At 46.3% G+C, this 15,998-nt stretch overlaps 1 protein-coding gene across 8 annotated transcripts in view; it reads right to left on the bottom strand.

Moving 5' to 3' along the window:
• AZIN1 (antizyme inhibitor 1) overlaps positions 1 to 4,253 on the bottom strand; it is a 39,163-nt gene extending 34,910 nt beyond the window's left edge. For 7 of the 8 annotated variants that reach the window (XM_030937309.1, XM_030937312.1, XM_030937310.1 and 4 more), the window contains exon 1: positions 3,854 to 4,253. The gene's annotated coding sequence lies outside the window, so the exon portion shown is untranslated. The remainder of the gene's footprint in view (positions 1 to 3,853) is intronic. The other variant, XM_010354529.2, reaches the window with a different exon arrangement.
• Positions 4,254 to 15,998: the final 11,745 nt, after the last annotated feature.

The following is a 15,998-nucleotide window of genomic DNA, read 5'->3' on the forward strand; positions in this document are numbered from 1 at the left end:
ATAAACACACAGGATAGATAAGCCCTTCTTATAAGCACTTAACATATAGGATAGATAGAATGTTTATCCTGACAGGATAAAAAAGCATGAAGAAGGAGTTGTTAAATGGAAACGCAGAGAAAAGGCAGTATAGAAAAAAATTAATTATTTTCACTTAGAATGGTGTATGTAAACACTGCAAATTCTCCAACAACACGTTAGAGAATACCACAGAGAGGGCTCAGTTGGTCAGTAAGATACAAAAAGCATTTTATGTAATTTTTAAAAATTTTCTTAAAAAATAGAGACGGGGTCTCACCATGTTACTCAAGTTGATCTTGAATTCCTGAGCTCAAGTGATCCACCGCATCAGCCTTCCGAAGTGCTGGGATTACAGGTGCAAACCACCGTGCCCAACAGCAAAAACTTCCTATCACTTTGACAGTAACTATTCCAAACTTAGTATCTTAAATCAGTATGTCTCTGAAAACCAATGCCTTTACCAATGATTTTTAAAATTGTTCTATGGTATTCTTTATAAAAACCCCAAACCCCAGTTTAATCATGAGAAAAACATCAGGTAAACTCCAAGTTTAGGGGAGGGGAGTATTCTACCAGATATCTGACAGTGCTTTTCTAGACTGTGATAGTAATGAAAAACAAGGGAAGACTGAGAAACTGTCACAGACCAAAGGAAACTGAGGAAGACCTGACAACTAAATAAAATGTGGTAACCTGGATTCTGGAACAGAAAAAAAAGACATTAAAGAAAAACTGGCGAAATCCAAATAAAAATCTCGAAAGTAGTTAATACGGCCAAAGTCAGTTTCTTAGTTTTAACAAAAGTACTGTAATAATGTAAGATGTTTCTAATAACTGGGTGGTAAGTATGCAGAAACTGTATCTTTGCGACTTTGCTGGGCGACTAAAATACTCCAAAATCAAGTTTATTTTATTTTTTTTTGAGATGAAGTCTCTCTCCTGTCCCCCAGGCTGGAGTGCAGTGGCGCAATCTCAACTCACTGCAACCTCCGCCTCCCAGGTTCAAGCGATTCTCCTGCCTCAGCTTCCCGAGGAGCTGGGATTCCCGTCGCCTGCCACCACGGCTGGCTAATTTTTGTATTTTCAGTAGAGACGGGGTTTCAGCATGTTGGCCAGGCTGGTCTCGAACTCCTGACCTCAGGACTCCTGACCTCGATCCATGCACCTGGGCCTCCCAAAGTGCTGGGATTACAGGCGTGAGCCACTGCGCCCAGCCTAATAAAGATTATTTTAAAAAAACCAACCAAGGGATAGTCACCCAATGGGCTACTACTCAGCAACACAAATAATCTACAGATAAAGACAACAGGGATGAATATTAAAAATGTGCTGAGTTAAAAGAAGCCTTTTACACCAAAGAATGCATACTGCATGATTCCATTCAAGCAGAAATTCTAGAAGAAAATAATCTATGGGTTAAAAAAAAAAAAAATCAAGATCGGCCGGGCGCGGTGGTTCACGCTTGTAATCCCAGCATTTCGGGAGGCCGAGGTGGGCGGATCATGAGGTCAGGAGTTCGAGACCAGCCTGGCCAACACAGTGAAATACAAAAATACAAAAAGTAGTTGGGCGTGGTGGTGGGCGCCTGTAATCCCAGCTACTCGGGAGGCTGAGGCAGGAGAATCGCTTGAACCTGGGAGGCAGAGGTTGCAGCGGGCTGAGATTGTGCCACTGCACTCCAGTCTGGGTGACAGAGCTAGACTCCATCTCAAAAAAAAAAAAAAGATCATGGTTGGCTCTGTGGTGAGTGGGAGAGGATTTGAAAGGACAAGAAAAAACTTTTTTTTTTTTTTTTTTTTTTTTTTTTTTTTTTTTTTTGAGACGGAGTCTCGCTCTATCGCCCAGGCTGGAGTGCAGTGGCCGGATCTCAGCTCACTGCAAGCTCTGCCTCCGGGGTTTACACCATTCTGCCTCAGCCTCCCGAGTAGCTGGGACTACAGGCGCCCGCCACCTCGCCCGGCTAGTTTTTTGTATTTTTTAGTAGAGACGGGGTTTCACGGTGTTAGCCAGGATGGTCTCGATCTCCTGACCTCGTGATCCGCCCATCTCGGCCTCCCAAAGTGCTGGGATTACAGGCTTGAGCCACCGCGCCCGGCCAAGAAAAAACTTTTAAGGGTGACGGCGATATTCCACATCTTGATAAAAGGTTTAGGTTACACATCTGTATTTTTGTCAAAGTTCATCAAATTGCATACTTAACACTTGTGGGTTTATACTGATGTGAATTTTACCCTCTAAAATTTAAAAAATAGTAAGCTGTACTGAGCTCTATTTAATATGCATATACTAAAGTTGGAGGGGTGAAGTGTTCTGCTGTCTCCAGCTTAGTTTGAAATGCATCAACAAATAAGGCAAAATGTTAATTGCAGAATCTAGGTGGAAACATAACTCTTTCACCTTCTGTTTGAAAGTGTATGTAATAAAACCTTGGGGGAGAAAGGCACTGACTACTCGACCTCACTTATCACCACTGATAATCAATTTCTTTTGGAGTCTTTCCTACTTAAACTCCTCGGGGCTTATTTCTCTTCATGATCAGCATCTGCATGCTCTAATTTATGTAAAAGAAATTAATCAATAATGAGGGCCTTTCTAGACAATCATGAGCCATATTTCTGCCAACCCCTGCTATATTTGATGTGCTCTGATGTACTTCTACTTTGTGCTTTGATGTATCTCTACGTCAACCTTTGCTGAGCGCAAGGCAATTCCCCCTCCTTTGAGTCCTTAGATTCCCACCCAGTCTGGGAATTCACGATAGAAACATGACGGGACACAGAACTAATACAACCAAGATGCCACCACAAAATCCAGTTAAATGTGCTGAAACATGGGGCGGTAAACTGTGTCCTCGACTGTTTCGGGTTTCTGAACCAGTAGCTTAGTCTATGAAACACACCTTCAGGATAGATACCGTGTAAGTGTTAGAACACGTCACCAGCAACAACCGTTGGCAGTCAAGACAGTAGCTGATAAGCCACCCGTCTACCAATCTGCCTCTTTCTGCCCAGGAACCGTGGCGCGGACGGAAAAACGAAGCCAGGCTGACTAATCCTCGGGCTCCAGGAGGTGACTGGGGTGAGTGAAGGCGACTTGACCCAATCAGGAGCGCCGCAGGGGCGGAGCAGCAGCCCCGAGGCTTCCAGAAGGGGCCAAAGGCCTCTCGCTCGCTACCTGACACCGGGGCTTCCCCGCCGCCAGGCCCCAAGTGGTGTCAACTTTCCTCCACCAGAGGGGGACCGCGCTCCTCGCGCCCCCCAGGAATCCGACTTCCTCCGCAGCTGTCACCAGAGGCCGGCGCGGGGCCCGCCCCGCTCCATTCATAACCAGGACCCCAGCCGTTGCAGCCCACAGCGCCGCCCGCCCGCCGGGCTTCTGGAGGCGAAGGTGGCGGCGGCGCGGCGCGGGGTAGGGGCTGCGGGACCCCGGCCCCTCAGGGTTGCGGCCAGGCCCCCTCCCCGGAAACAGCAATGCACCACGGGAGAGGGGTGGGGGCCGCACGCCGCCAGAGGGGACGATAACCCCCGGCGGCGAGACCCCCGCGCGCGCCCCCACTCGCACACGCCCCCTCGCCCCAACCACTGCGGCTCCGGCTCCGCCGAGCGTCCAGCAGCCGCCCGAAGGTCCCGAGGCGCGGCCCGCCGCCCAGGCCCGCCGCAGCCGGCGGGGGCACAGACAGCCGCCACACACGCCGCCGCCGCCGCCGCCATGTTCGAGACGGCCGGCTGCGGGGACGCCTAAGGGTGGCGGGGCCCAGCCGGAGCCCCCCGGCTGACCCCCGAGGCCAGCCCCGCGTCCTGGCCCCTCCCGCGCTCCTCGGCTCGGTACTCACGTGAGATAACGGCCCAAAGAGTCGGGTAAAGCGTCTTCTCTTTTTCGGCGGAATTTTTAAAGAGGGATGTGGTTACCTTGAGCAGAAATACCCAAGGCGGCCTGGGCCATAGGCTGCGGGATCGACGTGGGGGTAAAAGCGCGGCACCGACACCAGCTGTGCAGCAGTGGCGGCGGCGGCCGAAGGAGAAATAGAACAGCGCAGGCAAAAGAAGAAAGGCGCGGTCTGGGTGGGAAGAGGATTCGGACTCGTAACACCGCAGAGCAGCAGAGTGAGAAAGGATGAGACGAGGCAGAGAAGGCGACGGCAGGAGAAAAAAGGAAAAAAGGAAACGCTGCGGCCGCGATCAGAGCCTGAGAGTGTGAGAAGGCGGTGCCAGCGACGCCAGTATTTATATTAGGGGGCGTGGCCTGGTGACATCACAGCCGGCCGGGCAGCCGCGCGAGGGGGGCGGAGCGCGGCTGCCGCCCGGAGAAAAGGGAGGGGGGCGGAAGAGGAAGGAGGACTGAGCCCGGGAGAGAGAGGGGAGGGGGTGCGCACGACCGGGTCATGCAGGTGCAGACTGGCCGGTAGCTTCCCGCCCTCCCGCCACCCGCAGATCCCCGGCAGGCTGAGGGCGGCTGCGTGGGTGTGGGCTGGGAGAAGGTGACGGCTCGGCCGGAGCGCGCCGTCCGCCCGCCCCCCGCCGTCTCTCGAACGCCTGCGCTCACGCTGCGGGGCCCAGCGCATTGTGAGCCCGGTCGGGCTCCACGCTGGCAGCGTATGAGACCTGTCCTGGGCCGGAGGTGGCGCGACCCCTGTGCGGCCTAGAGTGGGCCTGGGGTAAGCCTGTGTGGGCGCCGCTGCCGAGCCTTCCCGTCGAGGTCCCTCCGCTTTGTGAGGCCTGTAGTCCACCCTGGGGACTGTCTTCCCTGGCTGAGGCGCCCGCCCTCGGGGATGCGGTACTCCTTTAGGAAAGCGAGTTCCTCGTGGCCAGAAAGGACCGGCCCAGTGTCCGGGTGTTAAAAAGGGTTGTGACCGCGTGAAAATGTCCTCAGTGTTCGTACATTGCAATACGGTGCAGTGGAAATTTTTTAAAGGAATATGGCTTTTATGTCTTCATTTTTAAAAGGATTGGTGCAGTCAGTCCCAAGCAGGACCTGCTTTGGAGAGGGGATTACTGATGTTACAAGTGCACCTTACTTCAATCCCCTAGGTCTCATTTTCGCGGTCGTTTTAATTTTTCTACTTCGCAACAGACTTTTTTTAATTGTGGGTTCTAAGATGATCTATATAGCTTTTAATTTATTTCCATCTTTTTTAGATGCCTTAGCACTAATGATCGTGATGAGACCCCGAGTTCTTTCGCGCTACTACGCTTTGCAACCCAGACACATAGCACAAATGGAATATGTATTGACACACCCCTCTGAAGTTAAGATCTTTGATATTAAGACCCTGACTTTTCCCCCTTTCATTCTTCCGAACCCTTTGTGTACTTTGAGCAGCACTGTGGTTGATTAATAAATCATCAAATGGGAAAGAAGAAAGCGACCTTCGTAAGTGGAAAAGTAGGATATCTTGCGAGGCTGAATGAAAGAGTATTCGGTAGAATCAGGATCTGTGGATGCATTCCTGATTTTGTTTTTCCTTATTTTGCTCGGCTATATCTTGGCTCTTTCATTTCTTGAAAGTTCTGTTCCATTCAGAACATTTAAAAGCACAGCCAATCACTAGACCCTCTCTGGTGGAGGAAGAAAAACCAGAGATGAATACAACATTTGAAACCTTGCTTACAATCTACCAGGGGAAATAAGACAGTGATACAAAATAAATTGCTGACTGATACAAATAAAATGCTGCAAGGACCTAGTGGAAGGAAGAGATGATTGCAGCGAAGTGAGAGAAAGGCTGCTGGGGAAAGGTACAGAGTGATTTTGAGAAAAGCGGTTCTAGACAAAGGTGCTTCCTTTTTCACCAAACTCACCTGTTTGGTGATTTTGAGAGTAGATGTTCCAGTGTTCCAGGCAAGGGAAACATGAGAGAAGGCCCAGAAGTGGGTGGGTTTAGAGAATTGTGAGTAGCCTTTCTGGTTCCAGCACAGGGGCATGGTTGGTTGCAAATGAGATTGAAAGAGTATATTAGGGAGACATCAAGACATTGGAGGCGGGGCGCGGTGGCTCACACCTGTAATCCCAACACTTTGGTAGGCCGAGGAGGGCGGATTACCTGAGGTCAGGAATTCGAGACCAGCCTGACCAACGTGGAGAAACCCCGTCTCTACTAAAACTACAAAATTAGCTGGGCGTGGTGGCACATGCCTGTAATCCAGCTACTCAGGAGGCTGAGGCAGGAGAATCGCTAGAACCCGGGAGGCGGAGGTTGCAGTCAGCCGAGATCACACCATTGCACTCTCCAGCCTGGGCAACAAGAGTGAAACTGTCTCAAAAAATAAATAAATAAATAAATTGGAACTTGGACTTTATTCTGGAACTTTATTCTGGAAGCATAAACAGGAACATGATATGGTCAAAAATATGTTTTTTAAAAGATTACTCCAGCACCAGTGGATGGGATTGAAAAGAGGTAGAAAATTTGGAAGTGAAGGAAACTCTTATAGCAGTTTTGTGGCATGTGTTTGTTTTTTTTTTTTAATACTAAGGGGGCCGGGCGTGGTTGCTCACTTAGTGGCCGAGTGATGGTGTGGTGGCGTAGCACTTTGGGAGGCTGAGGCAGACAGATCACTTGAGGCCAGTAGTTTGAAACCAGCCTGCCCAACGTAGCAAAACCCTGTCTGTACTAAAACTACAAAAATTAGCCAGGTGTGCTGGCATGTAGTCCCAGCTACACGGGAGGCAGAGGTTGCAGTGAGCTGAGATCGCACTACTGCACTCCAGCCTGGGCAACGGAGATGGACTCTGTCTCAAATAATAATAATAATAATAATAATAATAATAATAATAATGGGATTCAGAATGGATGGGAGGGAAAAGGCACAGAGAGTAGAGATAATCTTGACTTTCAAATGAGATGAGAAGGTGTCAAATGATTTGGGGATATTAAACTTATCAACAGGGAGAATTCTGGAGCCATGAACAGAGATAGAAATAGAAGGACCCGGCCAAGCGCAGTGGCTCACGCCTGTAATCCCAACACTTTGGGAGGCTGAGGCGGGCGGGTCACGAAGTCAAGAGATCGAGACCATCCTGGCCAACATGAAGAAACCCTGTCTCTACTAAAAATACAAAAATTAGCTGGGCGTTGTGGTGGGTGCCTGTAGTTCCAGCTACTTGGGAGGCTGAGGCAGGAGAATGGCGTGAACCCAGGAGGCGGGGCTTGCCGTAAGCGGAGATCACGCCACTGCACTCAAGCCTGGGCAACAGAGTGAGACTCCATCTCAAAAAAAAAAAAAGAAGGACCCAGTTTGGAGGGAGTAAGATGAGGCTGGGATTTTTTGCTTTGTGTGTGTGTGCGTGTGCGACAGTGTGTCACTCTGTCACTCAGGCTGAAGTGGAGAGGCACAGTCTCACTGCAGCCTCCACCTCCTGGGACCAAATGATCATCCCACCTCAGCCTCTGAGTAGCTGGAACTACTGGTGCACCATCAAGCCTGGCTAATTTTTTGTGAAGACAGGTCTTGCCATGTTGCCCAGGTTGGTTTTGACCTCCTGGACTCAAGTGAGCCACATACTTCGGTCTCGCAAAATGCTGGGATTATAGGCATGAGCCACCACACCAGGTCTGAGGCTGCTCTGATATAGAGTTTGAGCTGTTGAAGAAATAGCCAGGTAAAAATGATCCAGAGGCCTCTGAAAATGGGGAGATCTAGAACCCTTTGGGTGTGAATTTGGGAGCCTTTCCTACAGATGATACCTAAGGAATTATTGAGGTATACAAGAAAAGGGTATAAGCACAGGATCTGTAGAATGCCAGAGAGAAAAGACAGCAGCAGAGAAGACCAAGAAGCCAGAGAAAATCACAATAGTGCAATGCTGTGCTATTCAAGGAGGAGGGTGCTTATTGCAAAATGGGATGATCAGGGTTGTCATATACTCAGGTTGCAAAGGGGATTCTGATTTTGCCAAATGGCAAATCATTGGTAAACTCCAATCTCATATTAAAAAATTTGGGTTTATCCATGCTATAGGAACTATATGCCATAGGAGCCTAACTTTTATTTAAATCAACTTGTCTCTGGCAAAATTGGTTTTGTTATGCAATACGTGGTTTGACTTAAAGTTACAGTTTCCAAGAACCTATGGATGACATCAAGTGAGGATGTACTGTGTTAAGTACTATTGTATATAGTAGATTACGGCATTGTAGCATTATAGTATATTATTGCAGTCTTAACAGTTGGGAGTATAATGTGTTTTAGTTCCCTGCCAGCCCACAGAATTATTCAGACGAACAAATAAAATTTTGTTTTGAAATTCAAGGCGCATCTCACTTTCTTTTTTTTTTTTTCTCCTAAGAGACTCTCACTCTGTTTCCCAGGCTAGAGTGCAGTGGCATGATTATAGCTCACTGCAGCCTCCACCTCCTGGGCTCAAGCGATTCTCTCACTTCAACCTCTCGAATAGCTGGGATGACAGGTGTGCACCACCATGCCTATTTTTTTTTTTAATTTTTTGTAGACACGGGGTTTCACTATGTTGTCAGAGCTAATCTCGAACTCTTGGGCTCAAGCAGTCCTCCCACTTCAGCCTCCCAAGGTGTTGGGATTACAGGTGTGAGCCACCACACCCAGCCTATCTCACCTTCTTGGTACTACAAAACCTTCCTCAGTCCCCCTGTTTGTTCTCTTTGCTCCCAAGTGCAATCCCTGTGTGGGCCTGCATAGGTTACACTACTTTCCTCCTCTTGTCTGAGGGAATTTGTGACTAATAAACTGTTGTCGATCTTTAAAGAAAAAAAAAGTTTGGGTTTATATTCCAAAGGCATTGGAAAAGGCTTTATTCATGGAAATGATTTGCATTTTAGAAAAGGTAAGAAAGTGGGGCTGAGAAGGTAAAACACTCTTAAGTTTATGGCAGGCAGAACATATGAGAAGCCATTGTAGTCATTCATGGAGAATAGTCTTTTCTCTATAACCTTTAACAGAGTAATATCAGTAGAGTAGGAGAAACAGGAAGTTGTAAAGGGTTGAGTGAGGAGCTGTTGCAGTCAGTGAATGTTGACTTCTTTTTAGGTAGATGATGCTGGACCAGGGCCTATGCCAACATAATTTACTCCATGAAGCAACACAACAACATTTATTATGAAAACTATGTGCCCACATGATTAGTATTTGTGTATTCAGATTTAAAGAATAATCCTAGCTTTACATAAATACAATGGAGCCTTGAAAACTATACTACAGTAGGCCAGGCACAATGGCTCATGCCTGTAATCCCAGAACTTTGGGAGGCAGAGGCGTTCAAGACCAACCTGACCAACATGGAGAAACCCCGTCTCTACTAAAAATACAAAATTAGCCAGGCGTGGTGGCTTATGCCTGTAATCCCAGCTACTCGGGAGGCTGAGACAGGAGTATCACTTGAACCCGGGAGGCAGAGGTTGCAGTGAGCTGAGATGGCGCCATTGCATTCCACCCTAGGCAACAAGAGTGATACTTCATCTCAAAAAAAAAAAAAAAAAAAAAAAGCGAAAAAGAAAAGAAAGAAAAAAGAAAACAAAGAAAACTATACTACATTGGAATAGACAACTTAGTATAACTTTAATGGAAGGATAGCTATCTAATGAGAATGGCATATTTAACTGTGTTTGGGGTTTTGGTTATTTTGCCAAGTCAGGTTACTCATACACAAATACGCAGGTAGTGCCAACAAAAATATTATCATTAAATACAGCCCTAAGACAAAATGATATAATACTGTTCCTACTTAGATCACCTTGGTCCATTGATTCAAACTTATATGCTATTGTGCCAATAGATATGAAAGATTGAATGAATTAGATGATTGATAAGGGTAAGTCACTCAAAATAATAGTTAAGGCTGGGCATGGTGGGTCACGCCTGGAGTCTCAGCACGTTGGAAGGCTAAGGTGGGGGAATCCCTTGAGCCTAATAATTCAAGACCAGCCTGGGCAACATGGTGAAATGCTGTTTGTACAAAAATTATAAAAAGCCAGGCATGGTGGCATGCACCTGTAGTCCTAGCTCCTTGGGAGGCTAAGGCAGGAGAATCACGTGAGCCCAGGAGGTCAAGGCTGCAATGAGCTGGGATCGTGCTACTGCACTCCAGCCTAAGTGACAGAGCAAGACCCAGGCTCAAAAAAAAAAAAAGAAAGAAAAAAAAAGGTAAACTTAAAAATCATCACCCTATAATAGAAGTCTCATGTAACCACATATATAAAAGTAAAGAGTCTACTGGTAATACAGAATAAAAATCCCAGTTTATTGAATGCTATGGTTTGAATGTGTACCTCAAAATGCCTGTGTTGGAAGCTTAATCCCCAGTGCAATGTTGTTGGGAGGTGGGGCATCATGCAAGGTGATTAGGTCATGAGGGTAGAGTTAATAGATTAATGCCAGAGGGGGTTCCTTAAAAGAAGGGGAGTTCAATCTTCTTACTCTCTTTCTCTGTTGTCCTCTCTTTGCTCTTCCACTATGGGATGACCCAGCAAGAAGGACTTCAGCAGATGCTGGCCACTTGATCTTGGACTTCCCAGCCTTCAGAACAGTGAGCCAATAAATTTCTGTGCATTATAAATTAGCCAGTCTGTGGTATTCTGTTACATCAGCACGAAATGGACTAAGACAATGGGAATGTTTAAAGATAGCTTCCTATACATTTTTATTGCTAAGGTAAATTCCTAGAGTACTCATTATCCTGTAGAAAACCAAAATATACAGGTATTGAATAGTTAAAACATTCACATTTTAAAACATGATATTTTAGCCATCTACTACATCTTTTTGTGCTCCAGTAACCTTTCTATTTTTTTTTTTTATTTTTATTTTTTTTTTTTTTTTGAGGCGGAGTCTCGCTCTGTCGCCCAGGCTGGAGTGCAGTGGCCGGATCTCAGCTCACTGCAAACTCCGCCTCCCGGGTTCACACCATTCTCCTGCCTCAACCTCCCAAGTAGCTGGGACCACAGGCGCCACCACCTCGCCTGGCTAGTTTTTTATATTTTTTGGTAGAGACGGGGTTTCACCGTGTTAGCCAGGATGGTCTCGATCTCCTGACCTCCTGACCTCGTGATCCGCCCGTCTCGGCCTCCCAAAGTGCAGGGATTACAGGCTTGAGCCACCGCGCCCGGCCGTAACCTTTCTAAAAAGCCAACTTGCTTACCAAGAATCTAATGCTGTGGTATTTATGGTCTAGTAAAAATGTTTCAAATTACATTGCTCGGTACAGAGTTTAGATTATATACTATTCTCTCTTTTAACTAAATAGATGTAAAAAGCCTAACAGATGCTCCTTTATTTGCTGAGTATCTGTTATTAAAATCCTGACCGGGTGCAGTGGCTCACGCCTGTAATCCCAGCACTTTGGGAGGCCAAGGTGGGTGGATCATTTGAGGCCAGGAGTTTGAGAGCAGCCTGGCCAATATGGTGAAACCTCGTCTCTACTAAAAACACACACACCAAAAATAAAAAAATTAGCTGTAGTCCCAGCTACTTGGGAGGCTGAGGCACGAGAATCACTTGAAACCCAGAGGCAGAGGTTGCAGTGAGCCAAGACTGTATCACTGCACTCCAGCCTGAGTGACACAGTGAGACTCTGTCAAAAAAACAAACAAACAAACCACAAATCCTTGAAGTAAATTTTTTTCCTTTTAAAAATTATTTTGGAGGCAGAGTCTTGTGCCTCAGCCTCCTGAGTTGCTAGGATTAGAGGCATGTGCCACCATGCCTGGTTAATTTTTATATTTTTATAGAGATGAGGTTTCACCATGTTGACCAGGCTGGTCTTGAACTCCTGACCTCAAGTGATCCGCTCGCCTTGGCCTCCCAAAGTGTTGGGATTACAAGCATGAGCCACTGTGCCAGGCTAGACTTGTAATTTCTTTACCTGGGTTGGGTTTTACCTCAGATGACAAATCATTTTATTTATTGTATTGTTATGTTTAATTCTTTTCACAAAATATAGCACTTAGGTCAGTAGGGTTCTGTGCCATTCCAGTCTAGAGGTGCCCTGTGTCTCACGTGTCCATGTGAAGAGACTACCAAACAGGCTTTGTGTGAGCAACATGGCTGTTTATTTCACCTGGGTACAGGTGGACTGAGTCTGAAAAGAGAGTCAGCAAAGGGTGGTGGATAATCATTAGTTCTTATAGGTTTTGGGATAGGTGGTGGAGTTAGGAGCAATGTTTTACCGGCAGGGGGTAGATCTCACAAAGTACATTCTCAAGGGTGGGGAGAATTACAAAGAACCTTCTTAAGGGTAGGGGAGATTACAAAGTACATTGATCAGTTAGGGTGGGGCAGAAACAAATTACAATGGTGGAATGTCATCAGTTAAAGCTATTTTCACTTCTTTTGTGGATTTTCAGTTGCTTCAGGCCATCTGGATGTATATGTGCAGGTTACTGGGGATATGATGGCTTAGTTTGGGCTCAGAGGCCTGACAGTCCTGTCTTCTTATATTAATAAGAAAAATAAAACAAAATAGTGGTAAAGTGTTAGGGGGGCGAAAATTTTGGGGGATGGTATGGAGAGATAATGGAAGATGTTTCTCAGGGCTGCTTCAAGCGGGATTAGGGGCGGCGTGGGAACCTACAGTGGGAGAGATTCAACTGAAGAAAGATTTTAGGGTAAGGGGTGATATTGTGGGGTTGTTAGAAGGAGCATTTGTCGTATAGAATTATTGGTGATGGCCTGGATGCGGTTTTGTATGAATTGAGAAACTAAACAAAAGACACAAGGTCGGAATAAAAGAAGGAGAAAAAGAGGTATTAAAGGACTAAGAATTGGGAGTACCCAGGATGTCCAATTAGAGAGTGCCCAAGGGGGTTCAATGTTGTTGTTTGCTTGGTTGGCGAGTTTTTGGGCTCTATCCTTGAGTTTTTTTTTTTATATTGTCATATACCAGGCCAGATTGATTTAGGTAAAAACAACACTCTTCATGTAAAAATATTCAAAGTCCTTTTTTTTTTTTTTTTTTTTTTTTTTTTTTTTTTTTTTTTTTTAGCAGTGTGTAAGTCAGGGCCTTGGCAATTTTGGAGGAAAGAGAAATGCAAAGCCAGCAACTGTTTGTTAAGGAAGGATTAGAAACGGCTAGGAGGGAGTGAGATTGATAGTGTGGTGGAGAAAGCTGAGGAGAAGTAGAGGGTGGCATAAGAACGGGAACCAGAATAAAAGTGAGTATAAAAGTAAAGAATAGGACTTCATCAGGGTTAAAGTAATGGGGGTACCTTGCCACTGAAGATCTTCTATCCACTTCAAGAGAGACTTAAGGGTGGCAATTTGAGGTAAACCCAGGAGCCACTAAATACCAAGAGCCTGAGAAACTGAGGTGGGAAGGCCAAACCAAGGAATTATGTCTGACAGAAGGGAAGAAATGACCACGGTGGCCTTCTCAGACCCTGTGGGAAAGGCCTCTACCTATCCAGTGAAAGTGTCTACCCAGACCAAGAGGTATTTTAGTTTCTTGACTCGGGGCATGTGAGTAAAGTCAATTTGCCAGTCCTGGGCAGGGGCAAATCCCTGAACTTGATGTGTAGGGAAAGGAGGGGGCCTGAACAATCCCTGAGAAGTAGTAGAATAGCAAATGGAACACTGAGAAGTGATTCCCTTAAGGATAGATTTCCAGAATGGAAAGGAAATGAGAGGTTCTAAGAGGCAGGTTAGCAGCTTATAACCTACATGGAAGAGGTTATGAAATGACAATAGAATAGAATGGGCCTGTGAGGCTGGAAGGAGATATTTTCCTTGGTCCAAGAACCATTTGCCTTGTGTGGGAAGAGATTGATAGGTGGAAGTTTCAGTGGGACAGTAGGCTGGAGTGACCAAATGAGAAGGAGAAAAACTGCCATGAGTGACAGAAGTTGGAATGCTAGCTGCTTTTTTTTGCTGTCTTATCAATATAAGCATTGTCCTGAGGGATGGGATCTGATGCCTTTTGATGGCCCTTGCAGTGAATGGCTCCGGCTTCCTTTGGAAGTAAAGTGGCCTGGAGAAGAGTTTTTATTAAAGAGGCATTAATGATGGAGGACCTCTGCGTAGTGAGGAAACCTCTTTTTGCCTATGTAACAGCATGGTGGTGCAGGATATGGAAGGCATATTTAGAGTCAGTATAAATATTGGCATGTAATTCCTTTGCAAGAGTGAGGGCTTAAGTTAAGGCAATGAGTTTGGCTTGCTGAGAGGTAGTGGAGGAGGGCAGAGCAGTAGCCTCAATGATAGATGTGGAAGATACTATAGCATAGTCTGCCTTTGCTAGTGAGTGGGGATTAGGCCTGGTGGAACTGCCGTCAATAAATCAAATGTGATCAGGGTGAGGAACAGGAAAGAAGGAAATATGGGGAAATGGGGTGAATGTCAGGTGGATTAGAGAGATACAGTCATGGGGGTCAGGTGTGGTATCTGGAATAATGTGAAATCCAGGCCAGGAACAATTGTGGGAGACTCAACAAAGAGTGAGTGTAGCTGAAGGAGCCAGGGAGCAGAAAGTATATGCATCAGGTGTGAGGAAGAAAATAGATTTTGGAAGTTATGAGAGCTGTAGAGAGTGAGTTGAGCATAGTTTGTGATTTTCAGGGCCTCTAAAAGTATTAGGGCAGTGGCAGCCACTGCATGGAGACATGATGGCCAGCCTAAAACAGTAGGGTCAAGTTGTTTGGACAAAAAGGCTACAGGGTGTGGTCCCAGTCCTTGTGTAAGAATTCCGTACTGCACAGCCCTGCACTTCAGCTGTATGTAATGAAAAGGGTTGGAATGAGTCAAGGAGAACTAGTGTGAGGGCAGTCTCTAAAGCTGTCAAAGGAGTGGGGAAAGGATTTAGGATCTATGGGATCAGCTAAGTTTCCTTTTGTGAGTTTATATAATGGTTTTGTTAGGATGGCAAAACCAGGTATCCAAAGGCGGAAGTATCCAACCATTCCTAGGAAGAAAAGGAGTTGTTGTTTTGTAGAAGGCGTTGGGGTTTGAGAGGTCAGTCGGACTCGATTGGCAGGGAGAGCACGTGTGTTTTCATGAAGAATTATGTCAAGATAGGTAACAGATGAGGTAGATATTTGGGCTTGAATGAAGTAATGGGGACTGTCCGTGAAGTCTTGCAGCAGTACAGCCCAGGTAATTTGCTGAGCCTGATGGGTGTCAGAGTCAGTCCAAGTGAAAGTGAAGAGATGCTGGGATGAAGGGTGCAAGGAATAGCAAAGAAAGCATGTTTGAGATCCAGAACAGAATAATGGGTTGTGGAGGGAGGTATTGAGGATAGGAGAGTACATGAGTTTGGCACCACAGGGTGGATAGGCAAGACAGTTTGGTTGATAAGGTGCAGATCCTGAACTAACCTGTAAGACTTGTCTGGTTTTTGGACAGGTAAAATGGGGGAATTGTAAGAAGAGTTTTTAGGCTTTAAAAGGCCATGCTGTAACAGGCGGGTGATAACAGGCTTTAATCCTTTTAAAGCGTGCTGTGGGATGGGATATTGGCATTGAGCCGGGTAAGGGTGATTAAGTTTTTATGGGATGGTAAGGAGTGCATGATCGGTCGCCAAGAAGGGAGTAGAGGTGTCCTATACTTGTAAATTAAGGTACAAGGGGAGGATGTGAAGGAGGCTTTGAACTGGGGAAAAGGGCAGCAATGAGGTGTGGCTGTAGCCTAGGAATAGTCAGGGAAGCAGATAATTTAGTTAAAATGTCTCAACCTAATAAGGGAGCTGAGCAGGTGGGGATAACTAAAAAAGAGTGCATAAAAGAACGTTGTCCAAGTTGGCACCAGAGTGGGGGAGTTTTAAGAGGTTTAGAAGCCTGGCCGTCAATACCTACAACAGTTATGGGGGCAAAGGAAACCAGCCCTTGAAAAGAAGGTAATGTGGAGTGGGTAGCCTCCGTATCGATAAACAGGGGATGGACTTACCCTCTACTGTAAGAGGAACCCAAAGCTCTGCGTCTGTGATGGTCCAGGGGGCTTCCGAAGTGATCGGGCAGCGTCAGTCTTCAGCCACTGAGCCGAGAAGATCTGGGAAGGAGTCGGCCAAGGAGCGTTGGATTT

This window comes from Rhinopithecus roxellana, chromosome 9, assembly GCF_007565055.1.
Source record: "Rhinopithecus roxellana isolate Shanxi Qingling chromosome 9, ASM756505v1, whole genome shotgun sequence".
Classification (NCBI taxonomy): Eukaryota; Metazoa; Chordata; class Mammalia; order Primates; family Cercopithecidae; genus Rhinopithecus; species Rhinopithecus roxellana.